Source organism: Aquarana catesbeiana, linkage group LG01 (assembly GCF_042186555.1).
Source record: "Aquarana catesbeiana isolate 2022-GZ linkage group LG01, ASM4218655v1, whole genome shotgun sequence".
NCBI classification, from domain to species: Eukaryota; Metazoa; Chordata; class Amphibia; order Anura; family Ranidae; genus Aquarana; species Aquarana catesbeiana.
Window position 1 is genome coordinate 591837862 of NC_133324.1, and position 18053 is coordinate 591855914.

The following is an 18053-nucleotide window of genomic DNA, read 5'->3' on the forward strand; positions in this document are numbered from 1 at the left end:
AAAAACGTGAATTTAACAGCAGCAGTGTGCATGAGGCCTTATACACACAGAGGAGACAGCAGACTGGATATTTGCTGGAATAGCCATTGTTTTCAGGAGTAAGAACTGCAAATCATAACCACATGGCTGAAAGTAATGAAAGTAGAGTCGGGAAGGCTATTAGCGCTGCCTGTATCTCCATCTCCCTCAGGGACGGTGGTCATTGGCGCAGGAAGTGAGGGCTAATCTCTGCCTCTAGAACCTAGACAGAGTACATTTCCATACGATCGTTCTGAGAAATAATGAAGCTGCTGACCAGTTTGGAAAGGCAGCTCTGTCCTGTGTATGATTTTACATGGCGGTCTGACAGACATGCTCTCATCCATCCATCATACTATCACTGTATTCATTGGAACACCTCCTGCTATCTGATATTTAGCCTCAAATGATCGTTTTCCTTTCTACTTGTCAGTGAAAGAGAGCTGCAAGCAATAGTGGAAGGTGAAGGGTGTATTGCATGTTGTAGGCGCGTAAAGAAAAGAAGAAGCAGCTTCATGCGTGGTAAGCGATCATTGTGAAATGGGGAACAGCTTGTTTTCCTGTATGATCTATGAGCTGCATGACAGCAATACACCTCCATCTTGTACTTTCACACAGAAGTAATGTCTGTACAGAAAAATGGATTTCAAACACTATTGGATTCTGGCCTGCAGCTGTATCTTCAAGCTGTCAATGTGTCTGCTAAAAATGTTAATACATGCATGCGTGTTTGTTCTTGTGACTGGATCTGCATATAGACCACTTAAAATCTACATAACGCAGCCAAATATAAACGAAATGTTTATGACATGACAGTTTTCATCTCAAAGTGCTATTAAATCCAAAAGCAAACATTTATGATAGTGTAGCTTCCCAATTCTTGGGTGTGTTGGATGTATTCGTTTTCTAAGGCCCCTTTACACTGAGGCGCTTCTAAACTGACAGTAAAACACTGAGCGCTTTTGAAGAGCTTTTCAGGCACTTTTGAAGAGCTTTCCATTCATTTCAATGGAGAGGGGCGTATTTTCACCGCACTGCCAGTGTTTTGTCACATATGGCGACCCATCACATTTGGCTACCCGCTGGAGTGCGCATGCGCGACGCCGCCTTATGCTTTCCAACACTTTTAAAACTTTGCATTTTAAAAGTTTTTTTTGCATGCTAATCTCAGATCGAATCTGATGAGTTTACTAAAATCAGGAAAATTCACTTACGACAGAATACAAATTCGGAAGTGAAGTCATGTTTTGTAATGCATTTGTACTGCATTTTTGAACGACAGCTGTACTGATTAAATGAAAATTGTACGGAACGGAAAAAAAAAAAATGGAAGTTTTTAAACGTGGGTTAGTATCTGTCAAGTTAAATCGTTCAGGAGAGGTTGTAAAACGTCCCATGTACATTAAGCCTAAGAGAATGGAAGTTCTCACACTTTGGAATACAATTGTTGTAGACTTTATTCATTATCCCTCAAGACAATAAAAGAATCCATAGTATAATATGCTATGGATTCTTTTAGGCCCCTTTTATAGCTGAGCAATCTGCAGCGATAGCTGCAGTCGCTCGCTTTTTTTTTAGGTTTTTTTTTTTTAGCTTTTTACTTGAGCATTTTTGGAGGGGCACCATTCATCCGGATTGGCCTCCCTCATACTCAAAAATGTACCAAATCTTGGCACAGAGCCAGTAGCGTTTGCGGTTATGATATTTGGTGGAATTGTACTGCGATTAGTCACTCGACAGTCACGGCAAAATCGCACTGTTTCGGGTGCCATTAAGAAATAAGGGGCAAAAGCGTTCTGCCTTTTGCCTGGATTCTGGAATCACGGCAGAATCGTGGTGATTCCGCCCACAACCCAGAACGCCCAGGTGTAAGTGTAGCCTTAAATTTGTAGCTCGAAGTTCAAAAACGCTCAACAAGCCAAAACCCATCGTTTTCAATAGTCCTCGTTTACGTCTGAGCGTCCTGTCGCTTGTAGCAAAACGCCTGTCACTCCAAAAAGTACATGATCCTCTTTTCAGGCAAAATTTCGCTTTTTTGTCCTCAAATACTTCAATGGAAATGCCTAAAAAGCGCAACATGAGCTTTTTTTCTAGTGTAAGTTTTTAAGCGTTTTGTCGCACGTTTTCTGCTCAAACAGCAGCTCTCCACTTCTTTTTAAGCAGCACGCCACACTTTTTAGTTAAAAAACACCTGCAAAAAAGGCCTGACAAAAGCTGCAAAAACATGTAATTTTGCTCCAAAAAAAATGCTAAAAAAAAACAATTAAAAACAATTGAAAAAACGCTTAAAAACATGACGCTTAGGTGTGAATGTAGCCTTATTGTCTTGATGAATAACGAATAGTCTACAACAATTTTATTCCGAAGTGTGTGGGTTCCGGACTTTCATTCTCTTCAATGGTTATCTACAGCAAATACAACTAATGTCGTGGCATAAACCACGTACAGTACCTTATCCTGTGCATAGGGAGTCAGGCTGCATTCACACCTAGGCATTTTGAATTGCATGCAGAATCACTGCAATTTCAAAACGCTCTGGTAAAATGACAAATCACACAACGCGCATTTCAGATGCCATTCATTTTAATGGCACCTAAAAATGGGGCGCCGTCTGGTCCTGTCGTGATTGTCGCGCAATAAGTCACGCTTCAATCGCGGCAAACCACATTGTGTAGAGCTTGTCACCCAAAAGTAGCTCCTGAACTTTTTTGGGGGACAAGCTTCACGGGATGCAGTTTGTCACAATTGCAGTACGAGTAATCGCGGCAGAACCTCACTGCGTTTTTAGGTGTCATTAAATGAATGGCATCTGAAATTTGCATTGTGCAATTTGTCATTTTACCAGAGTCTTTTGAAGTCACGACGATTCTGCCGCAATTTAAAAAGCCTGTCTACAAATGCAGCCCCTAAGGGTTTGTAGCACCGCAATCATTTTGTTTTCCATGCTCCTGCAGATTTATCAATTACAGAGATGAGACAAACCATTTACCACTGACGGGGGTACTTACAGTGATCAGTTTTATTTGTTTATGTAAAAACTTTATCCCAAAAGGAACAAAATCAGTTTTGCTGTAACTACTCTTAAAGTGTTGGTGGAGTTTAGCTTAAATTTGTTAGTGTATTTAAATCTGCTAATAAATCCAACACTGCCCCCCCCCCCAGACTGCCATTGCTCATGGTAAAATGTGGCTCCTGTGCTCATTCATATAAAGTGGGGGCACTAATACAGGAGGTATGTTACTGGCCACCAGGCCAAAAAAGAAAACAAATGCAGCCACCACATCTAATTAGTAAGCTGCAATATATTACAGTTTTGGGTTTATTAACAATTCTCTGTAGGAAGTAATGAGTGTTGAAGTTAAACAAAAAAGCCATGTGGACTATTACAACAAGGGTCACATCAAAAAATACAGTGCAAACAACATATATTCCTATCTCCCTTGTATCAAAAGTACACCTAAATTACAAAAACAAACCAACACTAAATATCAAGTGAGACAAAAAGGTATCCTCAAAATCCATTTTAAGGTAGAACTGAAGGCAAAACTTTTTTTTAATATTTTGTATATAGGGTTATAACCCCTGTCAAAATCAGGACAAATAGAGAGGGTGAATCTCTCTAATGTGGCACAGACAGCAATAAAAACCTGACAGGGGTTAAAACCCTCCCTTACTATAAAAAATAAAAAAATAAACTAAAAAAAAAGTTTGGTCTTTAGTTATACTTATGCATTGGCAAATACTTGACCATTGTAAGTAATGTGTATACATCTTATCTTATCTTACATCTTATACATCTTATATTGATATCCTATCACATAACAATTGTATCCCAGTTGGCTTTTATATATACGATTTATTATTTTATATATGCTACAAAATTGTTTATTTGACCGTGATGGGGGGGCCTTGACTGCATGGAGCACTGTGATGGGGACCATGACTGCATGGAGGACTGTGATGGGGACCATGACTGCATGGAGGACTGTGATGGGGACCATGACTGCATGGAGGACTGTGATGGGGACCATGACTGCATGGAGGTCTGTGATGGGGACCATGACTGCATGGAGGTCTGTGATGGGGACCATGACTGCATGGAGGTCTGTGATGGGGACCATGACTGCATGGAGGTCTGTGATGGGGACCATGACTGCATGGAGGTCTGTGATGGGGACCATGACTGCATGGAGGTCTGTGATGGGGACCATGAGTGCAGGGAGGACTGTGATAGGGGGGGAGCATGACTGCAGGGAGGACTGTGATGGGGGGGAGAGCATGACTGCAGGGAGGACTGTGATGGGGACCATGAATGCAGGGAGGACTGTGATGGGGGGGGGAGCATGACTGCAGGGAGGACTGTGATGGGGGGGGAGAGCATGACTGCAGGGAAGACTGTGATAGGGAGACCATGACTGCAGGGAGGACCGTGATGGGGGGCCATGACTGCAGGGAGGACTGTGATGGGGGGGGGGCATGACTGCAGGAAGGATTGTGATGGGGAGAGCATGACTGCAGGGAGGACCGTGATGGGGGGCCATAACTGCAGGGAGGACTGTGATGGGGGGGGGCATGACTGCAGGGAGGACTGTGATGGGGGGCCATGACTGCAGGGAGGACTGTGATGGGGGGCCATGACTGCAGGGAGGACTGTGATGGGGGGCCATGACTGCAGGGAGGACTATGATGGGGACCATGAATGCAGGGAGGACTGTGATGCAGGGACCATGACTGCAGGGAAGACTATGATGGGGGGGCAATGACTGCAAGGGGACTGTAATCATTACAGTGCAGTCCCCTTTATATCACAGTGCTCCTTTACAGTGCAGTGCAGGAGGGGTTGTGAGACTCCGTGAACCACCCGCCTCCTTCCCCGTACACCGACACCCTCCCTAAAGTAGTCTCTGGTGCCAAAAAGGTTGGGACCACTGATCTATATGACTGTATGTAACTTAGAAAAGCTGAAAGCAGAGTGCCAGTGTGCATGAGATCAAAATGAAGGACTTGGTTACCACCACAGAGGAAAGTACAAACGGCAATGAAAAATAAAAAAAATACTAGAAACTGTATTTGTTGCTTTCTCTGTCTTCATTGGAAGAATTTCCCATTACTTCATGTCCTGCTAACCTCCTTTCCCAAGTATAGGAAGGGAGAAGACATCTCCTCAATATAGCAATAAGTTATTTTTACCCTACTCCATGCTGTTCAAAACAAAAAGAAGAGTTTTGGCTGGTGTTGGGAATATTGACTTTTTGCAACTTGTTCTGCAGTTATCAAAGCCGCTGGTTAAAGCAATTCATCAAAAGAACTGATCCAAGTCCCCTAGGGGCATAATTGGCAATGGTTGCCCTTGTGGTTTTGTTTTGCCCTCCTCTGGCCCAGGAGTTAGGAGAAGTTCAGCTTGATGAACATGAATCATTTTTCCACTTTATTAATTATGTAAATGTCAGAGAATAAAGGGCTTGCAAGATAAAATATTTTCAGGCATAGTTGATTAGGATTCTATGCAGTCTTCCCACTCATGGAAAGATTTATAGGTAGTTTAATCGCCATCAATCAATCTGCATCACAAAATTATTAAATGTGCTGATGCTGACATATATTCTCAAATGAATAATATGTGTCTCCTGCAGTAGAGATCTGTTTTGTAATGAATGGGCTTATCAGTCAGGGAACAAATGTGTGTATTCATAACCCTTTCACACAGTACACATAAATTGTCATTATGCAATTATCAGGAAATACTGGTGTCCTCTTACAGGAGGAACTCCTATAATTATGTTTGCCAAGTAGAGATTTCTGTGTTAACCATGCACAACTGTTAGATCTCTTTTGCACAGGTGGCTAGGGGGCTTGAAAAAGCAAGCATGGTTTTATTGCCCCATGACCACCTACCTAAAATCTAAAATACAACTGGAGGGTCTGTTCACATTGGCTATTCAAGTCAATGGGTCCATGCCGCAACCACAATCCAAGTGCGAGCCTTTTGGTTGCAGTCCCATTGTAAAATGCGGTTTGGCAAAAAAAAAACAAAAAAAAAACAGGCATTCAGGAGAGGTACTCCAGTATATTAAATAGCTTGCTGGATTCTACCAGATAGTAGAAAGAGAGTAAACCTGGATGAGGCCCAGGCCTAAACCTCATGTGTACCATTATGGAGCTTGGATTTGCCATATAATTCTTCTCTGTACAGTTTGGGCAGCCAGGAAAATGATAAAAGTGTCTTTGGTGGTGGGAAGTCTACACTGGACTCCCAGAATGCTTTAAGGAGATAATACAGATGATACTCGAAAAATTTGAATATCGTGCAAAAGTTCATTTATTTCACTAATGCAACTTAAAAGGTGAAACTAATATATGAGATAGACTCATTACATGCAAAGCAAAATAGTTTAAGCTGTGATTTGTCATAATTGTGATGATTATGGCTTACAGCTCATGAAAACCCCAAATCCACAATCTCAGAAAATTAGAATATTACATGCAATCAAAAAAACAAGGATTGTACATAGAACATTGGACCTCTGAAAAGTATAAGCATGCATATGTTCTCAGTACTTGGTTTGGGCCCCTTTTGCAACAATTACTGCCTCAATGCGGCGTGGCGTGGAAGCTATCAGCCTGCGGCACTGCTGAGGTGTTATGGGAGACCAGGATGCTTCAATAGTGACCTTCAGCTCTTCTGCATTGTTCGGTCTCATGTCTCCCATCTTTCTCTTGGCAATGCCCATAGATTCTCTATGGGAGTTCAGGTCAGGCGAGTTTGCTGGCAATCAAGCACAGTAATCCCATGGTCATTGAACCAGGTTTTGGTGCTTTTGGCAGTGTGGGCAGGTGCCAAGTCCTGCTGGAAAATGAAGTCAGCATCCCCATAGAGCTTGTCTGCGGAAGGAAGCATGAAGTGCTCCAAAATCTCCTGGTAGACGGCTGCGTTGACCCTGGACTTAATGAAGCACAGTGGACCAACACCAGCAGATGACATGGCTCCCCAAATCAACACAGACTGTGGAAACTTCACACTGGACTTTAAGCATCTTTCAGTGTGTGCCTCTCCATTCTTCCTCCATACTCTGGGTCCTTGGTTTCCAAATGAGATGCAAAATTTGCTCTCATCAGAAAAAAGGACTTTGGACCACTGAGAAACAGACCAGGTCTGTTTTTCTTTAGCCCAGGTAAGACGCTTCTGACGTTCTTTGTTGTTCAGAAGTGGCTTGACAAGAGGAATACAACATTTGAAGCCCATGTCCAGGATCCGTCTGTGTGTGGTGGCTCTTGATGCACTGACTTCAGCCTCAGTCCACTCCTTGTGAAAGTCCCCAACACTTTTGAATGGCCTTTTCCTGACAATCCTCTCCAGGCTGTGGTCATCCCTGCTGCTTGTGCACCTTTTTCTTCCACACTTTTCCTTTCCACATAACTTTCTATTAATGTGCTTTGATACAGCACTTTGGGAACATCCAGCCTCTTTTGCAATGACCTTTTGAGGCTTTCCCTCCTTATGGAGGGTGTCAATGATGGTTTTCTGCACAACTGTCAGGTCAGCAGTCTTTCCTATGATTGTGATTCCTAATGAATCAGACTGAGAGACCATTTAAAGGCTCAGGAACCCTTTGCAGATGTTATGGCTTAATTAGCTGATTAGAATGGGACACTTTGAGCCTAGAATATTGCACCTTTTCACAATATTCTAATTTTCTGAGATTGTGGATTTGGGGTTTTCATAAGCTGTAAGCCATAATCATCACAATTATGACAAATCGCGGCTTGAGCTATCTTGCTTTGCATGTAATGAGTCTATCTCATATATTAGTTTCACCTTTTAAGTTGCATTAGTGAAATAAATGAACTTTTGCATCATATTCTAATTTTTCCAATATCACCTGTATGTTCTGTAGTGACCCTGCAATAAGCAATACGTGAGTTTGTTGAGTAGATACAATTCAAAGTGTTACTAAACCCAGGACCCTGCATTCACTATATCTGGTCTCCCACAGTACTCAGAACATGAAAATACAATTATTTCAGTAAATATAAACTGCTAAATGCCTTTTCTCTTCAGCAGTATATAACCGTCTTCTAACTTCTATCAGTGTCCAGCCGAACACTAGTTAAAGCTTGTAGGAGGGGTTTTTGTTCGCCTCTGACTGTCCTATGAGGCTGCAGGACCCCTGACCCTCTGTCTGGACTGTGCTGATTGGCCCTGTGCTGATCACATGCACCCCCCCCCCCCAAAAAAAAAAAACTCTCTAGCAATACAGACTAAACTGAGCATGTGCAGAGTGCCTCCAAGGCTCTGTACTCTCATCAGATGGATTGGGGACAGTAAAAAAAGGGATTAAATAGCCTTCTCTGGAAAAATGACAAGAACTTCTTGAAGTGCTTGTTATTGCATACAATGTATTCTCCAAATTTTGGTTTGATGAGCACTGATACATTCCTTCACTATGAAGAAAATGGAACAAAGAGTTGGCTATCTGCATTTTCCCACTAACCGAACCATAAAGAAGAATGTTTGTCTAAATGTTTTGCGCAGATGTCAAACAATAACTGCCAATCCATAGACAGCCTAAAATCATATAGGGGTCGATTTACTAAAGACAAATAGACTGTGTACTTTGTAAGTGCAGCTGCTCCAGAGCTTAGTAAATGAGGTAAAGCTTTGCTTTCCAAAGAATACCCAATCACATTTCTGCTTGCATATGATTGGATGATGGAAGTCAGCAGAGCTTCCCCTCATTTACTAGGCTCTGGAGCAACTGCACTTGCAAAGTGTACAGTCTATTTTCCTTTTGTAAATCCACCCCATAGTCCCTAGATCTTTAATACTTGTCTAGCTTTTTTTCCTTTACTTTACTGTGCCTGTCTGTTTGCACAACTGCTAACATATGTGGGGGAAATCTTTTGGGTGGAATTATTTGCAGTTGGTCAGCTTTTGGCTTCTGACACTTTCTGAATAATCATATGTTATTATAGTTTAGGGAAATGTGGGTAATTAATCCAAAGCAGACAGCTTCTTACATTTTGTCTGCTTTAATAAACCAAAACATTTGCAGATCCTCATCCAGATATTAAAAGAGATGTATGACATTTTGGTATAATTTTTCTTCCTTTGCTCTTATGATCAGTTTTAAACGCACTTAAAAAATGAAATGTTTAAGTAAAATATGAAATCTTGAATGTTTTGTGTTTTCATTTTCAACAAGTAGTTGGATCCTCTGTTTTTTTTTTCTAGATCTTCCTTGATTTGTTGTGTGCAGAACATAATAGCTCAAGCTGAATTTCACATAAGTAGAGCCAGAATAGTGACAACTCCCCTTCCTCTTTACTGTGTGCTACATACAAAGTTTCAGAAAGAGAGAAAAAGCCTAAGGTTGCTGTGCTCTCTCATTAGAAAACCTGTAATGCTCCGCAAATTTACTGTATGCACGTAACATGTATTTTTATTTGTAAATTAAATATTTTATTTAAAGTGTTACTAAACCCAGGAGCCTGCATTCACTATATCTGGTCTCAGTCCACAGTACACAGAACATGGACATGCATTTATTTTAGATAATATAAACTGCTAAATACCTTTTCTCATCAGCAGTATATAGCAGACTTGTGATTTCTCTCAGTGTCTGGTTAAAGCTTGTAGGTAGGAGTTTTCATCCTCCCCTGACTGTCCTTTGTGGCTGCATGACTCCTGACCCTCTGTCCGGTGGTGATTGGCCATATTCCAATCACATTTAACCTCCCAAGAAAAAAAAAGAACTCTTTAGCAATACACACCAAACTGAGCATGTGTAGAGTGCCCCCAAGGCTCTGTTCTATCAGCAGATGGATTAGGGACTGTGGAAGAAGGGGAGGATCAGAGAAGACAGGATCAAACAGCCATTTTACACAATGCAGAGGGTTAACCCCTTAGGTTCCACAGTGAGTATAACAAGTATGCTTTATTGCATATACAGGCAGATTTTTACTGTTGTGGGTTCAGTAACACTTTAATATACATATATAAAAACTTTAGTTAAAAAAGTAAAATAAATTATTTTACAAACAAATCTTTACAATTTTCCCCTAAACGACCACTATAGCAAAAAACATTGTACACTACTTACTATATAGGGGTTAAAGTAGAATTTAAGCTAAAGGCTAACTAGTATTAAAACAGTTCCTTTCCCCCTCCTAGGACCCCTTTCACACTGGGGCCCTCCATGTGTTAGCGGTAAAGCGGTGCTTGTTTTAGCGAGGCTTTATCGCTGTTGAAGCAACGCAAGAAGGGGTTAAAAAAGCCCGTGTTGTGGCGATTCCAAATCGCTTTTTTATTGCAATGGGCAGGGGCGTTTCAGGAGCTCCCCAAAGAAGCTGCTTGCAGGACTTTTTCTAACGTCTTGCAAGCGCACCGCCCCAGTGTGAAAGCACTCGGGCTTTCACACTCCGGCGGCATGGGAGGCAGTTTTCAGGTGCTTTACAGGCGCTATTTCTAGTGCTAAAATCCCTGAAAACTGCCTCAGTGTGAAAGGGGTCTAACAATGATACTAACTAATTTGTGTAAAAAGATCCATATACCCACCTATTTTTGGCCCACTTCTGTCCAGTTACGTGCTCCAGCCCCCCTGTGTCATCCAGCTGCGGCTGCAGGGGAGATGAGGGACTGCCGACAACAGCTGCGCAATGAGAAGAACCTATGGGTGATGTCATTGCTTCTGTCTTTCTCCCCTGCAGCTGCAGCTGGCTGACACAATTGATCATGTGATGGGACCAGAGCTGCCTGAATGAAAGTAGGTAAGCAGTCCATCTAAGACTACCCTATCCACAGGATGACAACACTAGTGCAGTTGTTACCCTGTGAAAAGAAATGGAAAAGTAACAGTTTTACTGGAATCAACAGGTAATAAAAGCCGTAAAACTGCTGAGTTAATGGTATTAACAGGCTGTCATTTTTAAACTACCCCCTAGCCATCCAACTGTATATATAAAAAAAATACCTTTAGCAAAAATCCTGACATGAAGTAATAATAACAGCCAGACAGTGAAAATTGCTGTGACCCCTTACTTTGGTGGTCAGAGGAGGCAGATGATAATTCTGCCAGTGTTCTTTCTCCCGTCCAGCCTCTGGAGGAGTCCTGGTTGAGGAAGGCCCCTGTCAAATGCTTACATGATGACAGTACATGACCATTTATGTGTTTGACACGTTAAGCGGACAGCTTGCATGCACCATTTAACGGAAGAGGTGTATTTCATCCAGCATGAACATCTTCTTTGTACAGATAAGCTAACCTTGGTGACTTGGCTAGCCACTGAAGAAATTTCGAGCACGTCAGATATAAGCTTTTCTGCATGGTGAAATACTTATTTGACCACTGCTTAACTATTTTCTTTTTCAGTTCTATGTATTTAAAGTAAGGTAAACAAATGAATGTGTCAGAAAGTGTCAGGAGCCATTCACACTATGCTGCTTTGCCGTGGTGCATTGCTGCATGTACATGTCTTTATGTGAGTTGTGTTAAAGTGTATGGCAAAGTCAAATTTTAAAAAAAAATAGCGTGCTCCTAATTTTACTTCTGAAATGACAATACATATATAAATTCCTGTGTGGTGTCAGCCCTGCCTACTTCATTTCTGATTTATTTGAAATAACACAGAGCTTTTCTTATCTCCATAACCCTTCCTTCTGAACAGGCAGAGAGTGTTGGAAGTTATCAGCTCACAAGATTTGTGGCACAATCAACAGGTAATTTTTCCACCTGCTGAACTCAGAGCAGTAATTTTATGATATATTTATACATGTTCTTCCATACCTTTTTAAATAGATTGTTGGTCTTACAGTGCACAAACCTCCTGCCTGTGAGAAATCCAGCCTTCTTTGTTCAGTGGAAAGCCTTCTGTCCTTCTCATATTGTGTTCTGAAGACCGGTAGTTGCTATCCCCTCAGCCACTGGTCTTGTACAATCCCCACTGTAGTTCTTTGTAAAGGCAGGGGAGATGTAATCACGTTGCTGCTCACTGCAATGGGCAGACCCCCGAGTCTCTGATTCCTCATCTGATACACCCACTGTGCTGTGTAGTTCGATCAGCCTTTTCCCAATTAGGGTTCCTCCAGAGCAGAGTTTCTCAACCTTTTTACTGTCGGGGAACCCCTGGCAAAAAGTCTGAGATCTCGGGGAACCCCTGAAATAATGTTCAGATCTACAGCTTTATTTTCTGCACAGATGCTCAATTCTGGGTTTAACTGGAGATAAGCAGTGTACAGGGGGCAGCAGGGCAGAGCACAGGAGGTCAGGACACAATACAGGGGGGCAGCAGGGCACATTATGAGACACATTACATGGGGCAGCAGGGCACATTATGGGGCACGCAGCAGAACATGGGGCACATCAAGGGGCATACATCAGAATACAGGGAACATTACGGGGCACACAGCAGAACATGGGGAACCTAATAAGGACACACAGCGGAACATGGAGTGCACAGTAGAAAATGGGGAACATCATGGGGGACACAGCAGAACATGGAACACACAGCAGAACATGGGGCACATCAAGGGACACACAGCAGGGCACATTACAGTGTTCACAGCAGGGCATGGGGCACATGGCACATTACAGGGCTCACAGCAGGGCATGGGGCACATTAAGGGACACACAGCAGGACACATCAAGGGACACACAGCAGAACATGGAACACATCAAAGGGCACACAGCAGGACATGGGGCATACAGCAGAACATGGGGCACAAGGGGAATACAGCAGGGCACAATACAGAGCATGGGGCACATCAAGGGACACACAGAAGGGCACATGCCACATTACAAAGCCCACAGCAGGGCATTGGGCACATTAAGGGACAAACAGCAGTACATGGGGCACACAGCAGAATATGAGGCATACAACAGAAAATGGGGCACATCATGGAACACACAACAGAACATGGGGCACACAGCAGAAAATTGGGAACATCGTGGGCTAAAAAGCAGAAAATGGGGCACGTCGTGGCGCACGCAGCAGGATATGGGGCACACAGCAGGAAATAGGGCACATTATGGGGCTCACAGCAGGACACAGGGCATTTTACGGGGCTCACAGCAGGGCAACAGGGCAGATTATGGAGCTCACAGCAGCACATGGCAGGGCATGGGGCACACGGCAGAGCACATCACAGACACACGGCAGGGCATAGGGCACATTACAGGCACACAGCGGGGTATTGGCATATCACAGGCACACGGCAGGGCATTGGCACATCACAGGGCACATGGCAGGGCATTGGGCACATCACAGGGCACATGGCAGGGGATTGGGCACATCACAGGGCACATGGCATGGGGCACAAGGCAGGGCATGGGGCACATAGCAGGGCACATGACAGGGCATGGGGCACATCGCAGGGCATGGGGCACATCACAGGGCATGGGGCACATTGCAGGGCATGGGGCACATAACAGGCCACATGGCAGGGCATGCTGCACAGCGCAGAGCACATGGCAGGGCATGGGGCACATCGCAGGGCACATGACAGGGCATGGGGCACATCACAGGGCACATGACAGGGCATGGTGCACATCACAGGGAACATCACAGGGCATGGTTCACATAGCAAGGCATATGGCAGGGCATGGGGCACATGGCAGGGCATGGGGCACATCACAGGGCATGGGGCACATTGCAGGGCATAGGGCACAGCGCAGAACACATGGCAGGGCATGGGGCACATCGCAGGGCACATGACAGGGCATGGGGCACATGACAGGGCATGGGGCACATCACAGGGCACATCACATGGCATGGGGCACATCACAAGGCATATCACAGGGCATGGGGCACATCACAGGGCATGGGGCACATCACAGGGCATGAGGCACATCACAGGGCATATCACAGGGCATGAGGTACATCACATGGCATGGGGCACATCACAGGGCATGGGGCACATCACAGGGCATGGGGCACATCACAAGGCATATCACAGGGCATGGGGCACATCACAGGGCATGGGGCACATCACAGGGCATGGGGCACATCACAGGGCATGAGGCACATCACAGGACATGGACACTAAAATGACAGACTCTTCCTGCGCTACTCTGCTTGTGTTAAAGGAGACCCGATCTACCTGTCAGCTGTCGGTGATTGACGGGTAGATCGCTGCGGAACTCCTGGGGACTTCTTGCGGAACCCAGGTTGAGAAACACTGCTCCGGAGGTTGCTGGGCGTTCCTTCAACAATAAGCAATTAAACCTCTGAGATAAGTTACTACTGCTACCAATGAGCTTTGCAGCGATTTTAACTGGTGGTGCTGGCAATGGGGTGTGAGTTGTAATGCGATTTGGAATTGTCAAATGGAACCGGTGTGAACGAGGGCTTAGTGCTCTTAACTGAGACATACATACATAAGTATACACTTTAGAAGGATTTGCTTTGTTCACATTTCATGTCTGAGGTTTACAACCACTTTAAGGTTAAAAAAACCTTCTGCCTTTAGAACCACTTTTAGGTTCCATGCACACTAGCTTTTTTTAAGCTCCTAGAAGCTGTTATTAGCATTTCTTTTCTGCTTCTAGAAGCCTAATAGTGTTATCCTATGTTTCCATGCACACTACATTAGGCTATTAGGCTGGGTTCACAGTATTACGAATTGGATGCAATTTTCCACATCCAATTCGCAATAGCAGGTGTTTTTGACCGACTCTCTATGGAGCCGGTTCACATATTTCCGCTGTGGCTCCGGTGCAAATTTGCACCGAGCCCTCTGCGTCTTTTGGTTAATTTCAAGCCCAAATTCAGCCAAAAATCCAGACTAAAATAGGACCTGAAACGATGAACGTATCGGACCACTGCTGTGAGCCGCATGCGAAGATAGTGTGAACTCAGCCTTCAAGTTTTTTGAGCTTCAGCGTCTAGGAACAGAAAAAAATAGTTTCCTGGAGTGTTTTTCCAGCAGAAATGCTCCTAAACGCTAATAGCGTTTTTTTGAGCTTTTTTTTTTCTTTTTACTGCAAAAACGCAAATAAAATGCTAATGCTCCTAAACGCTGCTAAAATGCTGCTATAAAAAGTTATTACCAGCATTTTTTTATCCAGTGATTCTTCCAGTGTTTTTTTAGCTTAAAAAAAAAACCGCTAGTGTAAAAACGTTGATCAATTGCGTGTTTTTGATGCCCCCAACCTAAATGCAAGTGTACTTGAGCCTTTAGGCCTCTTTCACCTGGGCGCCTTCGCCTTACGGAATCCACTTGCTTAGCGGAGGTCGCTCCGCTGATCCCCGCTGAGCAGGTGGATAACAGGTCTGTGTTTGCTCCACTGTGCAGAGTCTATACATACACAGTCCCGCTCTTCTCTATGGGGAAATGGGGTGGAAACGGACCACCTGGCGGATGGAAAATAGGACCACCACCTGTCTGGATTTTGCGGGTAGTATCGGATTGGATAGTGCTGAGTGTCCACTGACATCCGCCACTCCATAGCAGAGACTGCAAAGTCTGATCAGGTCCCCGTGGAAAACTGACAGGTGGACCTGATCGGAAATCCAAGTGAAAGGGCCCTTAGTCCTGGTTCACACCTATGCATATTTTTTGTGGGTTTTCAGTAAGGATGAGCTCAGGCGTGTTCACACAGCCCACATGCTGAGCCCGCCAGGAAGGCGGCACTGCGCTGCGCTAATCACAGGCAGTGAGACATTTCCCGATCTCTGCAGCCGTGCATCGGGACAATGTCTCACTGCCTGTGATTAGCGCAGCACAGTGCCGACTTCCTGGCGGGCTCAGCATGTGGGCTGTGTGAACACGCCTGAGCTCATCCTTAGTTTTCAGTTTTGCAGAAACACACTAAAGTCCATTTAACATGGTTTTCTATGGATGTCATTCACATCTATGGAAAGGGCCAGGGATTTTGTTCTGGTTTTTGGTTCCATAGACCTCAATGGATCCAAAATGTGTATTGAAAAAACGCAAAATGCACCCGGAATATGCAAACTGCAACTTGCATAGGTGTGAATCAAGCCTTAGGCAGCTCTTTAATTTAGAATGGTCTGTCAATGCCCAACAACAAAAGGCAAACTTGACCAGTATCACAACATGCACATCTCTCACTCCACACATCCTGGATCATTTCCACCCACATCGATCAATTTTTTCATCTGTAATTCACAGGTTTTCCATCAGGCTCATTGCTTCTCCCTTTCACAAGGGTTGTCCATTCACACACACGGCCCACAAATTGTCTGTGCTGGTTGCTATCGCCCCTTTGGCGACCACGGTGCCCGGAGAATGCAATTTTTTGGGCGACTTTCGATGCTGCACTGCCGCTGCACAGATGCAGATATATTTTCCATGGTTTATGCTTCTGATGAGCGGCTATAAGGCTGCGAAACGCGTCAAGCCTTACACTTTACCATTATTCTACCATGGACCAATTTATATTCTCTACATTTTTATTCATGTTTATAATCATTCAGTATATGAATGTTTATTTATTTTTATTTTTTATTATTTTTTATTTTTTAACTTTTTTTTTTTTTTTTGTTTATTTTTTCTTCCCCCTTTTCATATTTTTTTTTATATATTTAGTTTTGTTTTGGTTTTAACTTACCTATATTTATAATACGTATCCATTGTCTGTTCTACAACTGTTTCAATGATTGCGGACTACTATGTAACGTATGTCGTAAATGATCAAATGCTTTTGGAGGTTATATACCCATTTAGTTGTATGTTAGATTATACAACATGAATAAACAGTATTTCCCAGTCACTTGACTTCCTTTTGTGCTGCTGTGTGCTTCATATAAAGTCCCACTATTTGCTCTCAATTTTTATCACAACATGCATGTTGGTAGTGATAAATGCATTACTGCAACCTATAGATTTTGAAAAGGGGCTACGGAAAAAAAAAGGGCATCTTATTTTAAATAACGAATATAAAAAATCTAAACACACCGATTGTAATATCATGAAATCTTGTAAAGTATCATATCTATGTGCAGAGGGTACTTGTTTCCTGCTGTAAGTGAGGGAGTTAATTTGATGAAGCATGCTCTGTGTTCACCAGCCTGTATCAGGATCTGAACCATTCCAAGATGCACAATGAAGTCAAACAGTCATGTGCCTTTCACTTTTCTCTGCAGTCAGTGCAGCCAGGACCCAGATAGCTGGAGGTCAGCGGGTGCTGGAATGAGAAGGAGGGTGGGACTGTTTGGGAGTGGATAGAAGGGAAGTTGTTCAACTCTTTTTTTTGTGTGTGTGTAATCCTTACCCTGAGCATTGCTGGTGCATTCTGAGAAAATGTCAGAGCAGATCCTGCCTCTTACTATCTATGCCCTTCAAACAATAGCAGCACCATGAAGTGTCTCCTAACCCCAGCACAAAGTTTGGTTACAAAGTCGCCGTAACATGGGATGAATGCAGATTTGTAACAAAGGTAACCCGTTTTTGTTACTTCTTCTTTTCAGCTATCTCTTTATTCTCTAGATATCTAGCTACTTCCTCTGTTTGTCATTCACGCCATTTATTTCTCTACTGATTTTAAAAGACGTATTTCAAAATCGTGGTTTGCATTAATCATTATAAGAAAACAAATTGAATTACTGATGGGATTAATAAACACGACGGTACTGTGGATTAAAAATTCAGCATGCATGTAGTTGTAAGGACAGGTCGTTCTGTTATCCGTCCGCTGATATGTTGATTTTCAAAGGACTGGTGGCTGTTTGATTAAGATACAATCACAAAGAAGCCCTTCACCTTTCAAAGAAATGAATACTTGGCTGTTCTCGTGTGCGTCCTTGTCCTTAACAGAAAAGTCTTTCTTTCCTCTACATCAGTGATGTCACGGCAGTGATGTCACTGGGGTTGCCACCTCATCCCTTTAAACCAGAACACATGAATTACACGAGTTCTGAGGCTAATTTAATGCAGATAAGGCAACAAGTGTGTTTAATTACCACCTTAATCAGCCCGAGAGCCTGTGTAATTAATATGGGTTCCGGTTTAAAGGGATGAGGTGGCACCCTAGATGTCACCTAGTTTGGTGATATAAACATGCAAACAATAATATTTG

The 18053-nt window shown here is 43.4% G+C and overlaps 1 protein-coding gene across 6 annotated transcripts in view; it reads left to right on the forward strand.

The window, feature by feature from the left end:
- The window catches only part of PSD3 (pleckstrin and Sec7 domain containing 3), an 864447-nt gene that overhangs the window by 303986 nt on the left and 542408 nt on the right, over window positions 1-18053 (forward strand). Inside the window, exon 1 of one of the 6 annotated variants that reach the window (XM_073598241.1) lies at window positions 17125-17414. The exons of the other annotated variants lie outside the window; for them this stretch is intronic. The gene's annotated coding sequence lies outside the window, so the exon portion shown is untranslated. Of the gene's footprint in view, window positions 1-17124; window positions 17415-18053 lie in introns of those variants that run through there. 6 annotated transcript variants of the gene reach the window in all.